A 17,801-nucleotide genomic window follows, 5' to 3' on the forward strand; every position below is an offset into this window, starting at 1 on the left:
GCATAAATGACTACATACTAACTTAGTAAACTAGATAGTCTAAGTACCTGTAGAGCACCAGTCCTTCTAAAATGCATGAAATGGAGTGGCACAATAAGAACATTCGTTTACTCATTCAATTTAATGTATTATATCGTTTCAATTCCTATGTTATATTTTTCTGGATAAATGGTGAGGGGATGCCTGTATCCAGGTCATGAAAATAAGACTTCCTCTAGTAATACTTTTGGCCAGCACCTTCGAAGTGTATGCATTTGGGTCACTGTCAATCTTTCATACACTAAGCTGCCTTCTATTTCTTACTGCATTTTCCCTCTAACAAACCAAAAGTCAAGATCCGGTTGTTGGTCCTTCTATTGAATGACCAAGTGTTCATTCTTTCCTGAACTACCATCTCGTTAGCACCTATTGTTTTACCTTGGGCCAATTTAATTTTAAATGCATGAAACAACTCCTATTTACACCGAACATTTCACCCTCTGACTCAGCATCACGTTGTTATTTCACAGTGTCAAGGATGCCGCGGACTTGTGGTTTAAATGGTAGCCAGAGTTGGAAGCATTCAGGGGTGGGCTGAGTCCTGAATCATAAAGTCTCACCTTTCCATATCAGGTCTTATCTTCATGTTCCAGTATATAATTGACTTCAGCCATCTCTGCTTGTTCCTTCCATTAACTTTTTTTTTTAAGTTCTAAAACTCATGTACCCAGATAAACATCTCTCAACCTATATTTACATATTCACTCAAATGACAGTCCCCATGGTACATTTAGCTAACTCCTCTTTTGAAATTACCTTCAAAAATAATTTTCCAGTGGGGTGCCTGGGTGGCTCAGTTGGTTAAGTGTGCAACTTTGGCTCAGGTCATGATTTTATGGTTCGGTTCATGGGTTTGAGCCCTGCGTCAGGTTCTGTGCTGACAGTGAGGAGCCTGGAGCCTGCTTCAAATACTGTGTCTCCCTCTTTCTCTGCCCCTCCCCCACTCACGCTCACTCATGCACGTTCTCTCTCTCTCTCAAAAAAAAAAATGTTAAAATTTTTTTAAAAAAATAATTCTCCATCTACAGAAGCAAGATGGGTTCATTAACTTATAATCACTAAAGACCATTCCTTCATAATAACCTATCTAACCTCCCCTGCCACCTTTTTCTTTCTTGGCCCTCTTACTTTTACTTTGCCCCCAGATTATAAATAAGGCTTCAAAGTCTGAGAAGAGAAGAGTAGGGAACAGACTGAGCCTAGCAGCCTGTGGGACCCTTTCCCCGAACCCACCAGGAAGCAAACTTAGTGAGATAAATTGATCTGAGGGTGCCTGCCAACAAGAAGAAAGCATGAAATCATGGGTGGGACCAGCTCTGTGCTGTGAATGTAAATCATCAGATTTTAAGTTACTAAACCAAATTTTAGGTCCATTGAAAACTTAGATCCGAAGAGTATTGTATAGACAAAAAAAGGTATACATTGTTCCAAATGTGTGGCTTTTAGGAGAAAAAAAAACTTTTATAGGTACCATTTTCCAGCTCTAACTGATTTCATGTTTGAAAACATTTTTCAGTGAAAACATGTTTCATGATACTAAACTCCTAGAAAGGAAAGGCTTTGTGGAAATCTAGTAAAAAGTGAAAAACAAATCATCTTTGAAGACACAAATTGATAGGATCCAAGTGAGCATAAATCCTAGACTTTGTGCATGGTGATGAAGTGCTATAGTTAGGCTGATGGGGACAGAAAGGCATTCTGTTCCCTGGATTGGCACAGATTTGAGTGTGTCCCGGTGCTTGTATGAGAAGCGAGGCCTTCAGATCACCCCTGTGTGGGGAGGAGGGAAGACCTTTATCCCACTTTCCTCCTCAGTGGTCATTTAACCACACCACTCGCATTTAGCCCCACGGTCCGTCATCATAAGTTAAACCCTCCAGAATCTCAATTGCCATTGCTGTTTGCTCTGAATGTACTTGGATTTGTCAACACTGCACTGGTGTTGCTATGGTGTTGCTATGCCCCAGAGGAGCATGGTATGGCCTGGTGCTGCCACCAGATTTCTAGCTGAACAGCAGGTAACTGTAAGTGCCCTGGCCTTGTAGTCTACCCTCTGCTCAGAAACTCAGGAAAACTTGCAGGAAAAGTAGCCAGGTTCCCAAGAAGTTAAAACTGGGGAGGGGAGAGGGAGGTACTTTATACAAGTAATAACTCACATTTGAGGTCATTCCAACCAAGGATGTCCTTGCTTTGTTTCCACCCCCAGAGACCTGTAGGTTAATGTATTCATTGAAATGACAATCCCACTGTACAAAACATTTTGCTTATCTCAAGGGAGTACCCAGAACTGCTAGGAATATCTCTCTCCATGCCCCTCCTGTCCTAGAGGTAGTGGACGATTAACACCTGCGTGAAACAAACCTGCGGTCTCAATTACCCATGTACGGTTATTTAACAGAAACATGGTGCTTAGAGCAGTTGGCCAGATGTTTTACCTCAAAAGGATGGTTTCAACCTGCCAGTTAACAGAACTAGCTCATGAGAAAATGACATTGAAAAACCAGTGTAGTTATGCCATAGAGGGTTCCACAGGGCTGGAAACCATTCCTATCTCAGGCAACAAGATGATCTTATAGACACTGTTATCGTTATTATAGATCATGGCCAAAGGATTGTTTTATAAACTCCACTGAAAGTTGGTTATTGCATAAGTTATACTTGGGACCTTATTTGTTCTGGCCCTTTTGTAAGGAAAGCTTCATGAGGTGGAAGAACAAAACTGAATTTTAATAATTATGTGGTAAGCAGTAAGAAAAAAGACGAGGAAAACCTGATGTCGGTGATTATGAGCTAGGAAGATAGGGCAGAGGGACCGAATTTGGAAGAAAACGAAATGAATCAGAAGAGTCAAAGAAATAGACTGTGAGCAACAGAGGACATGACAAATAGAGCATCGGGGACAATGATAGAAATAATAGAAATATAATAATATAATAGAAATAATAGAAATGTTGAGATATTCAAGTTGGATGACAACAGAGAGAAAAGTTTGGGTGGGCTGGTTGTAGTGTGGAAGGCAGGGGGAACCAGGAGACAGGATTTTGAAGACTGAATTCTCGGACGAAGCTGGGGCCACCGAGCAGGTGGCTTTTTCAGACTTTAATGTAGAGACAAATACTGTGAGATTCTTATTTAAAATGCAGATTCCTTGACTCCATCCCAAGACAGTCTGATTTAGTTCTATCGATGGAACAGGGAAATGTTTTTAAGAAGTACGGATGATTTTGTGGCTCAGTCAGTTAAGCACCCGACTCTTGATTTCTACTCAGGTTATGATCTCAGGGTTCATGAGTTCAAGCCCCGTGTCAGGCTCTGCACTGACAGTGTGGAGCCTGCTTGGGATTCTCTATCGCTCACTCTCTCTGCCCCTCCCCTGCTCATGCTCTCTCAAAATAAACAGATATTTTTTAAAAATAAAAAAAAAAGGCCAGATGATTTTGCATTTTTTACACAGACACAGGCGATCTTCAGACCTCACTTTGAGAAAATTCTACAAACAAAGCAAAGAAAATCTTAGAGATTTTCACAACAGCAACTTGTTATAAGAGAACAGAGGTGCTTGCTTGTAGGTAAGGAATATGCCACGCTAACTGGGCCAGGAAACATAGAAGAGTGACAGAAAATTATGGCCGCAGAGTGAGAGAGGCTGCAGATGTGGCAAAGCAGGATGGAGCCTAGCTCCTTAAGTTTGTTTCCCGGATGTAGATGACCTTTGCCGTTTGCAGCGTGAGATGCCCCTCACCCCAATTGAGACCAATAAAAAAAAAAAAAAAACCTCAAAGAAAATAATTAGGCATGATAATTCTGGATTATCTTTAATTAGAGGGAGGCTCTGGTGCACTCCGAGCTTTGGAGGGTCATCCTGCATTTGTTGCAAGCGATCTGTCCCTGTTCCACGTGCACATTATTCATCGCTTTCACCTCTGATCTTCCCCTCCTCTGAGCACAGCCCTCTGCAAGGCCCCTGCACTTAGGCTGCAGAATAAAAGAAATCCCCTCCCGCTGTTCCTACTGCCACTACTAGGTGACATGTCCCTTCCAGGGGGAATTCAGATCGACAGAATCTTCTCCTTTCTCTCCTTCACTCTGTGCTGGCTGACTGGTGCCGAACCCATGCTTCTGCCAGGAGTGCCAGCCTCTCCCTCGGGAGGACTGGGTCCTTGTTGCTGCCGGAGCAGTACCCAGGGCTGAGCCAACAGTCTTTAAGCAAGGCCAGTGCTCGCTGCAGGCCTGAGGATGCCGGCAACGTGGAATGGGAAGAGAGGAGGTCAGGGAGTGAGGGAGGCTTGGAAAATCCACCAGAAAAAGCAAGGCACAATGCAAAGGGGAGGCAAAGACTGTGGTCATCTCTTCTTCTTCTGAGACGGGCCTGCAACCGTCTCTCTGCTTCTTCTGACTTTGTTTACAAGGCCTGTAGCTGTGCAGAAATCACCTTACCTTCTACAGCTGATACCATAATTCTTTTTCCTCTCCTTTCTGCACGAACTCAGGGCCACGCGCTCAGCGCCTCTGTACTGGGGCTCCTGCATGTTGCTTTGAATCAGTCGGTTGGTTACCTGACCACTTCTCAGTGAAAGAGCAGAGCTCTGTTGTGTCCATTCTGGTTCCCTGCAGCACACAGGGTAATACCTGCCCTAGACTAGATGGGCAGCATGTATTTGTCGAAGTCAGAGTGAAATCTTTCTTGCCTCCCCGAACCAGTTCTTTAAGTTGTTAAGGTTTATATTAACAAAGTCCCTCAAGACTATCTCCTCAGGTTAAGAAAATTGAAACATACTTAAAATAAGTACCATCTTAATTAATATAGCAAAATTAGGATAGAGGCACCTGGGTGGCTCAGTCAGTTAAGCATAGGACTCTTGATCTCAGTTCAGGTCATGTTCTCACAGTTCGTGAATTCAAGCCCCACATCGGGCCCTGTGCTGATAGAGTAGAGCCTGCATCAGATTCTCTCTCTCCCTCTCTCTCTGCCCCTCCTTCGCTGGTGCTCTCTCTCTCTCTCTCTCTCCCTCTCAAAATAAATAAACTTAAAAAAACAAAATAAGGATAAAAATTCTGTCGAGAAATGAGCGTGGCCTTTGAGGTCAGAGCTGGGTCTCTACCCGCCCCCCACACCGCGTCATTTATTTCCAGGCTGGAGTTGTGACAAATGTGCCTTTTCTCTACACATCTCCTGCCTCCCCTGTATGTTAAGAATAAAATACCCTCTTTGCACAAGGTCATTAGAAGGATTGGATAAGAAAAGTCGCACAAGAGCTCCTGATAGATGTAAAAAGTGTTTTTCCCTTTTAATTTGGATTGAGCTGCCCTTGATGTCTTGTTTTTCTGGGATTTTATAAAGTTATTTTTAACATTTACTTATTTTTGAGAGAGAGAGAGAGAGGTAGGGAGCAGGGGAGGGGCAGAGAGAGAGGGAGACACAGAATCTGAAGCAGACTCCAGGCCCTGAGCTGTCAGCACAGAGCCCGATGCGGGGCTCAAACCCACAACCCGTGAGATCATGACCTGAGCCAAAGTTGGTTTTTAACCAAATGAGCCACCCAGGCGCCCCTCCTTTTTCTGGGTTTTAAAATCTCTAGTGTGCACAAATACTAATTAGCACCCAGTGACTCAGTTTATAGCAGCTGCTTCACAATAGTTATCTTAAAGTTTTAACGTGGTAAGGTTTAGCACTGCTTACACATACACAACTGGCCATAACGCGTTCTGCCTCTCAGCCTTGACCGTATTGCGTTCGTTTTATTTCAAACTGTTCACTAAAGATCAACCCAGATTTCTGACAAATAGGGTTAAAAAATCAAAAGCTAAGCTTTGGAGACATCCGTGCTACTTTTATTCATATTTAATTTGCAAGGAAAACTTACGTGTAAATAGGAAAAATATCTCAGTAAATATTTGTATCTAAGGTGCATTTGTATGTATTCCTACAGAATTGTCTTAGCATCCTTCTATTTTGTTGAAACGGGCTTCAAGGACTCCCCTTGCTCTAAATGGGAATATTTACTGATCAAGAGCATTTGGTTGCATTCTCTTCTGCTGTAACCCGAGGAAACAGCACCTTTTCACCTTTGAAACCAGCGTTTCCATATTACTCATGCCAGTCTTTTCTCACTAATTTTATGATTATAATGAGGCAGTGGTGCACTAGTTAGCACAGATGACCTTCTAATTGAAAGACTGTAAATTCAATCTCCATCGCTGGGCACCGACAGAAATTTAAATAAATATAGCTCCTAAAACCCTTGTGATGGGCTGGCCTAATGACCAGGGCCTAGCAGAGCCCAAGTCATCTGTCACAGGGGGCCGCCGGCAACTTCGGGGTATTAACTACAGGAGGCATTAGAAGCAGGCTGCCCTCAGAAAGCCAAGTGAGATGAGGGACTTTTCCCCTGGCTTTGATTCAGGCATCATGCCTCGCTTTCCTGTAACACAGGCCAAGTTGCTTTTTTGCCAAAACAGGAGTCTGGACACAGGAGGAAGCTCCGGTCTCGAATTGGACCGAAGCAGCCCAGAAAAGCCTTCTCCACCAGGCCCCCTCTCGCCCACTGCCATTTATAGATTTTGATGCATTAAGCTGCCCACGGCTATGTGGACACCATCCCCTCGCTTGCTATATTCACCACCATTTTTCACCCCCATGACCTTGGACAGCAATCCAATTCAGGTCTCCAGAATGAACTGCCCTGAGGATCAAGATGGGTGTGGAAATGGTCAGTCGAGGAAGGAATCCATGGAGCTGTAACACTGGCAACATTTATCCCAAATAATTGAGTACCTGCCCTTGATATGTTTCTGACCTTCCGTTTTGGCTTGAATGTGGTGCGTAATGTGTCTCTTATTGTGAGCCACCTTAATTCTCTTTGGGAAACAAGTGGTGTGTAATTTTTTAACACACTGGCTGCTTTAAAATAGGTCCCTGGACCTTGACAACGACAACCTAAAAATGGCCCCATATTGCTGACAGTGCCTTAAAGCTGCTCATTGGGCTGTCAGCATGGTGCGTCTTTATCCTGAAGATATCACACAAACACAATGGAAATTTCCCATCGCCTTTAAAGTTTTGCATTCTGTATATTTGGTTGTTAGACAAATAGAGCAAGCTTTGCTGACTTCATTTTCATTCTTGGCAGCATGTTTTTATCATAAGGCAGATAGTCATTAATTTACAGAATCAACGCTGGGAACAGCTTTTGTGATCTCATATTAAATTTTCCCCTGAATCCGCCCCTTGGCAAAAATTACTCACATCGTTAAAAAATATTTAATTAGGCTGTAGTTTATACCCAGCTCACTGGGGAAATGTTGGAATTAATATGATTTGCATGAATTCTGTTTCTCTTTTTCCGTCAGAGATTAGTTTTGAATTCAGTTCAGAGGGTCGTTGACACTGCCAAGGACTCACAATCGTGAAGGTCAAACAGGTAGCAAGTACTTCCCCTGGGTAGGTTCCCTGAAAAGACAGCTCAAAATTGCTTTTAATTATGGGTTACCTGAAAGGCCACTTGCTGTTTTTATTTTTCCACAGATCCCTGAAACACTGCATGATTGGAAGTTTTAGGTAAACCATTTTATTCCCGACTCAAACAGGCCGGTTTTTGTGTAGAGATAGACGCGCCTAGCTGTGCAACACCCAAATCATTTTCTTAGCTGCTCACTGATTTCCGTGGGTTATTCACAAAGGAGAAAAGTCTCTTTGCTTTGTACCGGGTTATGGATAAAGTAGTCTTGCAAGACAGTCAGCCAGTAGAGTAAATTTTCTACATAACAGTGCTTCTGCTGGCTTAATTCTTGCTCACAAGATAAGACACAATGTTTAGTTATGCATTTCCTTGTTTATTCTTCCATGGGTCGGGGGGGGGGGGGGAACAAACCTTAGGGAATTCACAGTCCTATGCCATTTTTTTCAAAAGCAAATTTAATGGAATATTTAATTAATAATCTAATCAATCAATTAATCTCAGTTACCTAAGTGTTGAAATCTAATTCTTTTTCATAGCTATATCAATAAAAGAAGTGAAATCGCTCCCCACTTATCAGGATAATAGGAAACGGTTACAGACACAAAGAAAAATTGACATTGTATTAATTCTGCTGCACTGGCCTTGAATTTGCCAGTGTTGACGAAGTCTCCTTTGCATCCTAGACAAATTTCAGTTCACTCTCTGGGACTGCCACATTATACCTTTTATGTCGTAATCTTTCCTCACAGTGGAAAAAAAAAAAAAAGTGATGATTAGCTTCTTGGGTGTGTGAGGTTTTTTGTTTTGTTTTGTTTTTTAATTCCCAAAGCCTGGGGCTTTGGAGCTCTAAGAAAAGACATATTCCAATAATGACAGGACATTTAAACTTTTTGGACATTACCTGTCTTTATTGTGGAGTTTTAAGTTTAAAAAATTTAAACCATCTGCTCTCAAAATGTGTACGGAGCATCCCAGGCTGCTGACCAGCCAACTGTTGATGAATAAATATTTGTATTTCAAATTATTTATATAGGGCTTCTTTCAGCACTGGAAAGATGAGAGTCAGTCTGACCCTTGATTCTAAAAACCATGAGTCAAGTTACTCACAGGGAATGGATGCCAGGTGTATCTATTGCAATAATAGCCTTGTTCGGGAACATGGCTAATGAAGATCATCACATGTTCGCGATTATTCCCAACTGTTCTAAATTGAAAGAACTTCAAATGAGAAAAGGGAGAAAGACCTAGGATTTTCTGACTACATATGTTCCGTTGGATATTGCCATGGTGACTTATGCTCACAACCTTATTCAGTCCACAAGATACCTAGGAAGGTAAATACAATTACTCCTTTTTAAAGATGAGGATGGGGACACCTGGGTGGCTCAGTCAGTTGGGTGTCCAGCTTCGGCTCAGGTCATGATCTTGCGGTTCGTGAGTTCAAGCCCCGGGTTGGGTTCTGTGCTAACAGCTCAGAGCCTGGATCCCGCTTCGGGTTCTGTGTCTCCCTCTCTCTCTGTCCCCCTCCTGCTCACACTCTCACTGTCTCTCTCTCTCAAAAATAAATAAATAAGAGGAAGGTACAAAGGAGTAGACTAGATCATCTTTTTAATTCAGTCTTTCTTTTATACACAAACATAGTGAACCTAGTGAGAATAAATAACCCCCATGCAGTAAGAGAGTTTGTCTCCAGTCTGAGGCTGGAAGCCCATATCTCCTTCACCTTTTCTTGGCTGTATGTCTGAATTTCCCCAAGACATCGTGGGAGCAGATCAGACTAGAAAAGGTATTGAGTAAAAAACAGCATAGTTTGTTTTGCTTTATTTGTTTTAGAGAAAGCCAGCTCAGTTCTTTTGCTTTCCTAAGATGCAAGCATGTGGCTTTGTGAAATCTTTTACACAACAAGGTAGATGTGTACCTTCCCCACTAGTAGCAAGAAATTCATAGAAACAATAGCATATCTATAATACTCTTGTTTTTCTTAAGACCTTTATTAACAGGTGATTGCTGTTTAACTTTTTTGAAAAAAAATCAAGTTCTAAACTTTTATTACAAATTAAAAATGAGGCTCTTAAAAGTCTCCCCTTGACCAGATATGAAGCAATTAAAACCCTTTCAAGGTGTGTTGAGACAAGCCAGACTTTAAAAGAGAGAGAGAGAAGAAAAAGCATTTGTCATTACCAAAAAGAGAGGTCTTTAAGGTCAAAATAAAAACCCCATGCTGCACAGATAATACAGGTAGTTCTCGTTATCTGGTCAGTGAGCCAAAAAAAAAGCAAGCACTTCTGATCTCTGGCACCATTTTCTCGTTACTGGAATTTCAAATTCATTTCTTCTTGTTGGATGACTAGACAGGATGATGGTAGGTCGCATTTACTCAGCCCTGCCCTACCTCGGGACCAGACAAATCCTCAGCTGGGCTGCTTGTGTGTTCCAGCCATAGTGTGGTTGAGGGCTTTCTGGGCATCTGTGACCAGCGCTGAGGTGGCTGCTGACCTTGGGTCTCACCTCATTCACTTTCCTTGTCTTCTCTAGGCAGTCTGAGGTGGGAGGGCCCCCAGCAGCATGGTGGTCTGTAAGTGCCATACAGACTGTCTCACTGGTCTACCTTGTTCTTCGGCACCCAGGTATGGTGCCCTCCAGCACTTCTCCCTGCACCCTCGGTGGTTGCCACCTCTCAGCTCTGCACCTGTGGCCACGTGCGAGCTGATTCCTGCAGTGCTGAGGGCTCCTGGCCTCGGAGCGCTCTCCCCACGCGTCCTCCTTTCCCCACTCTGATCCTGCCGGCGGTTCTGGCGGGAACCGCGGGTGGACCCCTGCGACCCGGGCGGCATCTGTAATGGTTAGGGGCTGCTGTTGCATATTTTCCTGCCTTGTCCTGGAGCTCCACCTCCAGGGCCTGCCACATTTGCTGCCTCCTCAGGCTCTCCCCTTCGTGAACGTCAAACCCCATCACCTCTCCGACTCCCACACCGCAAAGGCACTTCCTGGGTTCCTTCTTATTCACGGCAGTGTGGTGTACAAATATATCTTCCTCTGTCATTCCTGTGGATGAAACCACGTACGTTTCTCACATCATTGAGCCATGGTACTGTTCCCAAAACCTTTGCTGCCATGATCTTCTTGTCCTACCACCACCCCCCCTCCCTCCACTACCCTCACACCAGGCTCCTCACTGGACGGCTGCCAGATCTCATGCTTTCCACCAGGGTGGTTCTGCTCCAGGGCTCTCTGCTCCCAGTCTAACTCGTGTAGTTACGGCATTCTTGTTTGAATACATGAACCCTAACATATGTGACTTAAAGACAGTAAGTGAGAGAGAGCTGTGAACTTGAAGAAATTGTACAAATGCCAGTAGGACTAGGGATACTGACTCAGCCTTACAAAAGGATGCAGGTAACTCAGGAAGCCAAAAGAATCCTTCTCCATTTAGTGTTTTGCTGTTTGCTTTCGCTTTCTCCTGTAGCCCCCTTATTGGATGAGCACAAAGCTGCAAGGAATCCCGGTTTAATCCTCCTCGTGTCTAAGGTAGCCAGTCTCAGTACTTTATCCCGTGGTCTCAGAAAACTGCAAAGTTTGTAAAAGTCATGCCGTTTACATCCAGTTTGCTATTTGAAAACAAATGCCACATCCTGTTTTCCTTCAATCTGAGCAGGAATAGATTATGAGAACAGTTCCTGAGAATACGGTCTACATTCTGAGGCCACTAGTTTTCCTGCTTAGCCGTTCTGCTCTGACATCCCCACTCAGGTGCCCCCCCACCCCGTCCCTGTTCACACTGTTGTGCTAATGAGGCAAAACAAGCATAGTATCAAATTCCCACTGTTTAATCAGGCTGTTTTGACAACTAGAAGGACTTGAAGAGGATTATGGTTGAGATACATTGAAAACATGAGTAGTAACAGTTTGGGGAATTTCTAAATATTTTGCAAAATATTATGCTGTGTGGCATGTATTGGTTTCTCTTATCAAATCTGACTCGGGTGAAAGTGAACACATAGGTAGTAACTATTATAATTATGGCTACCGTTTATTAACCCCTTAGTGTATGCTAAGCATATTACTCATCTCATCAATCCGAAGAGTAAGTACAAAATCTCCATTTTACAGGTGAGAAAATGGAGGCTTGAAAAGGTTAAACAACCTCTTCAGGCTCACATGGAAATGGACATAGCTAGGTTTTAAACCCTGCCCTTTCCAACTCCCAAGAGAAAAATGCAACCCTGCCTCCAATCAATGCAATGTCTCAAACAAAGCAGAGAACTAGAATATGAGGCAGGAATGATTACCTGACCTGATCCTGCACCAGATGTAGGCATTGGCAGCCCCCTCAAGTTCTGGATCTCCAGTCTTCCTCTGACTTACAATGACAACAACCTAGGGTTTGGGGGAGGAAAGAGGCAACATACCAGAAAGCATTTTGGGATCATCAGGTTAATCAAATCAATAAATATTTATTGATCACAGAGCTAGGAATCTTGGGAACTATAACGATAAATAAGATACCATCCTAGAAAAGTGTTTAATGTAAGGGTGCCAGTAGCTAAGTAGAAAAGTGTTAGGTTCCTTCAGTTCCTGGAACAAGTCATTTCTATTTCTTCTACAAGTATGACATTTTAAAGACTGGAGATGAACATTGGTTAGAGAAAATTTTCCTACGGCACATACTGAATTGTTTTAGGAAGGAGAACGAGGGAGTCAGTAGATATTTTATCCATCCCCACGTTAATACCTCCCTGGACCAGTTCCCGATGACTCAACACTATTCTGGCTGCTAATGGCAAAAATAGTCCCCATAGATATATTTTTGTGCATAAAGTTGTCCAAAAACACAACATTAATTGTGCACATTATGTAAAAAGATAATAGTGTTACCTTTATAGTGGGGAGGTGGGAAGAAACACATCTCAGTGGATAACATTCTGTTCCAGATGAGGAATGTCAAACTGCCTCCAGGAGGTGATAGAAATGCTGACTTTTCCAACCAAAGATTGCCTCTTGCTCGAAGTACACACTCCTCAAAGCTCCTACAAATGTTGGATATCGATTTTCTGGGATGCCAACCACACTACTTTCCTGTTTCTCAGCCTGAAAAGGCAGTGAGCCTTGCATGAGCTCCCTGTCACTGTTTTTTTTTTTTTTCTTCACCTTTGAGGCTTCCACTCTTAACATAAGTAGGCACTGTATAAATCCAGGGGAATTTTTCATGTACTTCCATTTTATGGGTGTTTTCTAATTCACTCTCTATCACCATCATAAGAAGCAGGGATTATCTGTCATGATTACAGATTTTAAAATGGAGAGACAAAAAAGGTACCGTGATTTGTCCACCCTCATTCCAAGAATCAGTATTGACAAGGCGAGAGGATTAAAAAACCAGACATTTGCTTCCCAGGCCAATGCTTGTCAGAATTGTATTGTTAAAAGTAGTGTGAGAACCACAGTTCTTGACTTGTTGCCACGGTACAGTATGGAAGCAGAGTTTTTTGGATAGAAAAAAGGGAAAGACTACGTTAAGGTGACACTATTAATGTAAAAAGGCATAACATTCCATGTTTTCTTTCAAGCCAAACCTTTTCGAAACACCAAAAGCAAATAAAACACACCAATATAGAGCTGTTCTAGTTGGAAAGTGATCATGTACTGCCTCAGAGGTACCTCAGAGGCTCCTTAAGTTGACTCCAAAAATCTGTAGAGTCCCTCATTATCTGCCATGTCAGAGAGAGGTTGAGGAGGGAGACTGCTTTTCATCAGGGTCTCAAAGGATCTGTGATCCCAGAAAGATCTAGGTTATTTATCTTTCTGCTCGACATGAAACTCGTGATCATTCCCCACTTACCTTACTTTATTAATGTGCTTCTGAATCAAACTCAAGTGGCTTTGTTGAGGTCCTAATGACTGTGCCACAGTTTTGATTGAAAGTCTCAGCAGATTAGACTTGATGGCCCAAGCATAGGCTTCTGTTAATATGATGAATGGATAAGCAAAATCAATAAGCCACCATATTACTGTGGGACTCAAACATTTACCAAACCCTTGAAATCAGCTCATTTCTTAGTAAAATCGTAATGCTACTTATTTGTTCACTTGCTCAACATAAAGCGATTGCCTACCAAGTACCAGGAGCTGTAGCAGGGAATGAGACAGAAATGGCTTCTGCCCTCAGGAAGCTTACTGCAGTGAATTAACAGATGGTTACACTCACTGATCACTCAATATATGCCATATGCTTTGTTTGGCACATTGCGGGTGCTATCTTACTTAATTTTGACAAGAGTTAGGTAGATAACATTATTTGCTCTATTTTATAGTTGAGGAAACAGTAGAGTAACTTGCCCAAGGTGGGTAATGGTTTTGATCCCAGGTCATGTGCCTTTAGAGTCTGCATTCCTAACCAGTATTCTCCATTAGAAGCATGTAAAAGTAAGTATTAGAAAACCTTCTAAAACATAGCCCACTTTGGGTATACCATTAGTCATAAAACTGCACCTGGCTGTCCTGAATACCTAAATAAATGTTTTGAGTCCAAGAAACATCCCTTTCTTGTCTGGCTATCCTAGAAGGTGCCTCTTTTAAGTGTTCAGCAGAAAAGGCAGGAATTCATCAGTCTCAGCTATGGGACTTCTAAATGATGCAATTAAAATGAGAACAAGAGACTTTGTAATTGTGGACAGTCACCATGGCCATTAGATAGTATGAAAGGGCTGGCTGTAAATTCAGCTAATAGTTGAAGGTGCGTTTTCTGGTAACCTATCTCGATTTCATCTACAGAAGCAACCAAGTAGCATTACAGTAATAATGACTCATTAGTGACTTGAAATTGGGATTATTTGGCTTTGCTTTGTGTCCGCGGATATGCAAGGCTGATGAGACAGTAGAATAGATGCTAAGAAAATCAAAGGGATGGTCAGTGATGGAAACAGAAAGACTTCTTCCTGGGCAAAGGAACCAAGTGAGCTTCACTATTGTGAAAACCTCTGAACGTTGGGCATGGGGATTTGAGATCACCCCAGCTCCTCCCTGGGCGGGTCTCCCAAAGCTCAGTGGAGAACACTTCTGCTCTCCACATGGAAGAAATGGCTAAGTAAAGGATATGCAAAATTATAAGAGGGATAGCCTTTCTAGCCTGGAGTCTAGGAAGAAAAAAAATGTTAAAGCAAAAGGGGGAAAATAAATACCTGGGTGCTAGTAAAAATGGATGCAGTTTGCCCATTCTGTTACTGATACAAACGGGTGAGCTAAGAAAACATACTGTGTTCTCTGATGAGCCCCAGATCCTCATGAAAGAGCACAGGTATAAGCTTACCAGTCTCTAGCAGTTAAATCTGCCAAGTCTCAGCCGTCTCCATCAGTTCATTCTTGTGCTTCTAGTCATGGTAATTCATTCCAGAACACTAAAACTCTTGCCCTTGAGGCTTCCATGTTCTCCCACGGATAAAGCAAGAGCTGCAGTTGAGTCTTCACAAAAGTTCCCATGAAATCCTTGAGTCATCCTTGTTTTTGATTTGGTGTTGTGTTTTTATATTCCTCTCAGTATGGATAGCATGAATTTTTCAATTTGCAAAAGGATTTAATCAACAGCAAATGTTTTGAATCAGATTAAAACCCAAATACTTTAAGAGCTATGTATTTATTCTGTCCTGCTGGGTGCAGTCATTTTATCTTCCTTCTGAAGGGCAATGCAAAGCCATAGATTCTCTAATGAGTTCCTTGCAACAGACAGGTGTGTTAATGGTTAACAGTGATGAACGTTTCCCGTAAAAAATCCTGGGTTCTTCCTTAGAATTTTCCCCCTTCTCCTTGATACATCAAAAAATGGGAAATCATCTCTGAGACCGTTTTATTTATCTGTGTTTTCGGGACAGCACATTTACATACTCACGCAGGCAATCAATATAAGCAAGCCCAGGTCTTCCAAGAATCCTTAATTATACGTCTAAGAATGCATATGTATTCACATGTAATACTTGTGTTTCAGCAGTGTTTCCCCCCACCTTTTTGAGCTGACATGTGCTAAGACTCTTTGAAAGTAGTAAAATCAAGAGTGTAACAGGCAAATGCACAATGAGTTGTAAAATGTGATGGCAAAATAAAAAAATTTTTTAAAGGCTTCAGTCAGTATGATCAGTTAAAAAAAAAGACAGCCGGCAAACTGTCTATCATGTGATGAAATTTGACAGTAGGGATTATGGCTTTGATGGACCAGAACAGCTAATAGAAGAAGCTGACATTTTTGAAACCCTGCTAATTAAGGGTTCCTTCCTTAATATTAAAATAAAGTCTTTGTCTGGGTTTTATGGTTGGAGAATCAGGTGTTTTCATTAATATATGCCAGTCAGTCTTAATAAGCTTGGAGGGCAGAGGAAGTTATTATTGAGTGACCTTCTACAAAATAAGCATGTTGCTAAGGGCTCTAACCCTGCCCTGTTCAGACTGATGAATCTCATTTCCAATGCAAAAGCTTCACAAGAAATCCAAGTATTCTCTGTGCAATCACAGAAAATAATCCTTGTGTCTCTTGTAATGTCCAGAATTGCCACTTACTACACTACTACTGTACAATGAATATTACAATACATATTATTTTTCTAGCACAATTGTCTACATTTCTGAATTGCCCAGAATAGAAAAACTTATTGTGAAGACACTTGTATTGAAAAGTCAGCTCATTTTAATACTTTTCAAATAGTCATCTACTCTGTTCATGAATTATAATGCTCCGAATACATCTGACAATACTGGCTTTGAAAAGGAGATATGTCTATATTATTACATATTCATTTTCAAATAGATTTCAAACAGATTTTAAACCATTCATTGAAATTCATTGAAATGATAAATTCACAGTTGGATTTTGATTGACTCTTAATCCAATTTTACTTTTGATAAGTTTTCACCCCTCTCTTCCCACCCACCCCCAAACCTTTCTCAACCAATATTTTTTTTGTTCTGCTGTTGGTTTTTAAAGCAAAACCGATGGGATATGGTAAAACTTGAAGGTTTTGATAACTATATGTAAAGCTTGTCAAATGAACTGGTAAATTTAGTTAAAATCAGTAAAGGACCGCACTCCAGGTGATTTGTCTAATTTCCAACATACCAAGCTTCTCTTATGGAAGCAGATGTGTATTCCAAACGGCTGTTAGTTCACACCTACAGCAAAACTTTGAAAGGGTCTTTCAGTTACCGAGCCATAGCACCATCTTGAAATAACGTGGAAATACGCAGATAGCTAAGGTAGCTGGTGTTGGGTTAATAGATCACACACCTTTAGCTTTTGTGGTTGCTCACCGTGAACCAGCTGCTCCTTATCTTGAGCTCTTTCTGTCTGTCCTAGAAGGAAAAGTTGGGCAATACCTCTGCTGGATGCATGGTCAGGTGAAAAGACAACAAACCTGTTAAAGTCTCTTTGGAGAAGGAAGGAGCGGGATTCAAAGCTGCACAGTGCACTGTGGGTTTTGTGCTCAACCGTGGGAAACAAAAACCATCCATCATAAAAACAGAGTTGATTACTGTCTGCTAGATATAAGAACAAATAAGATGAGAATCTTGGATTCAGGGCTTAGCGTGGGGGACAGGAAGTTAGCTCAAAGTGTGGCAATTATTTCAGCCTTAGGTTTATAGGAGTCAATTATCTTTGACATACACACTAGAGAAGAAAAACAACATATGACACTTCCTATAAATGACTTATTGAAGCTGTTTTTCAGTATTTTAAAAGGAAAAATAAAAAGGTTAATGAACATTAGCATAGATCTATCTCCTTAGGGCCCAAATCAATCATCTAGCGTTCGCTTCCCACTGTCCTAAGGCTTATACACACACCACCCCTGCCTTTCGAAGTTCCACCGTAGACCCTGTTGTGTCTTGGATTGTTCCCATCTTCTCATCACAGCCACCTGTCCTTTCTACTTGTCTTCTCTATGTGGAACCAGGCCCTCCCAGACGCTTTCGGTTTACATCCACTTCTGGACTGATCCACGCCAGTGCTTCTCAAAGTGTAGATTGTGAGTTAGCAGCGTCTACATCACACAGGAGCTTCTGAAAAATACAACGTCTTGGGCCCTAACCTACAGCTATAGAACTAGAATTTGTAGGAGCTCGTGACACTGCATTTTTAAGGAAATCCCCCAAGAGATTTTCAGCAGTTTGAGGGAACGATCTATAATGTTCAAATTACACCTTATCCATATACTGTGTTGTGCTGTCAGGTATTTTTTTTTTTTTTTTTTGCCATATCATTTAACTCTGTCTTCTCACTTCCAAGTGGATTGTAAGCTCCTTGGGGGCAGATGCTAAGTT

The 17,801-nt window shown here is 41.9% G+C and overlaps 1 protein-coding gene and 1 long non-coding RNA gene across 11 annotated transcripts in view; one reads left to right on the forward strand and one right to left on the reverse strand.

Moving 5' to 3' along the window:
• Positions 1–17,801, forward strand: part of NPAS3 (neuronal PAS domain protein 3) — an 858,324-nt gene that overhangs the window by 703,461 nt on the left and 137,062 nt on the right. The window lies entirely within an intron of this gene.
• LOC144616669 (uncharacterized) overlaps positions 9,043–17,801 on the reverse strand; it is a 215,239-nt gene continuing 206,480 nt past the window's right edge. Inside the window, exons 3-6 of one of the 3 annotated variants that reach the window (XR_013556163.1) lie at positions 13,339–13,459; positions 12,375–12,526; positions 10,676–11,876; positions 9,043–10,544 (exon numbers count right to left, since the gene is read on the reverse strand). This is a non-coding gene — a long non-coding RNA (uncharacterized LOC144616669). Of the gene's footprint in view, positions 10,545–10,675; positions 11,877–12,374; positions 12,588–13,338; positions 13,460–17,801 lie in introns of all 3 variants that reach the window. The other 2 variants (XR_013556162.1, XR_013556161.1) reach the window with 2 other exon arrangements.

The sequence above is a fragment of the Panthera onca genome, chromosome B3, assembly GCF_046562875.1.
Source record: "Panthera onca isolate mPanOnc1 chromosome B3, mPanOnc1 haplotype 2, whole genome shotgun sequence".
NCBI lineage: Eukaryota > Metazoa > Chordata > Mammalia > Carnivora > Felidae > Panthera > Panthera onca.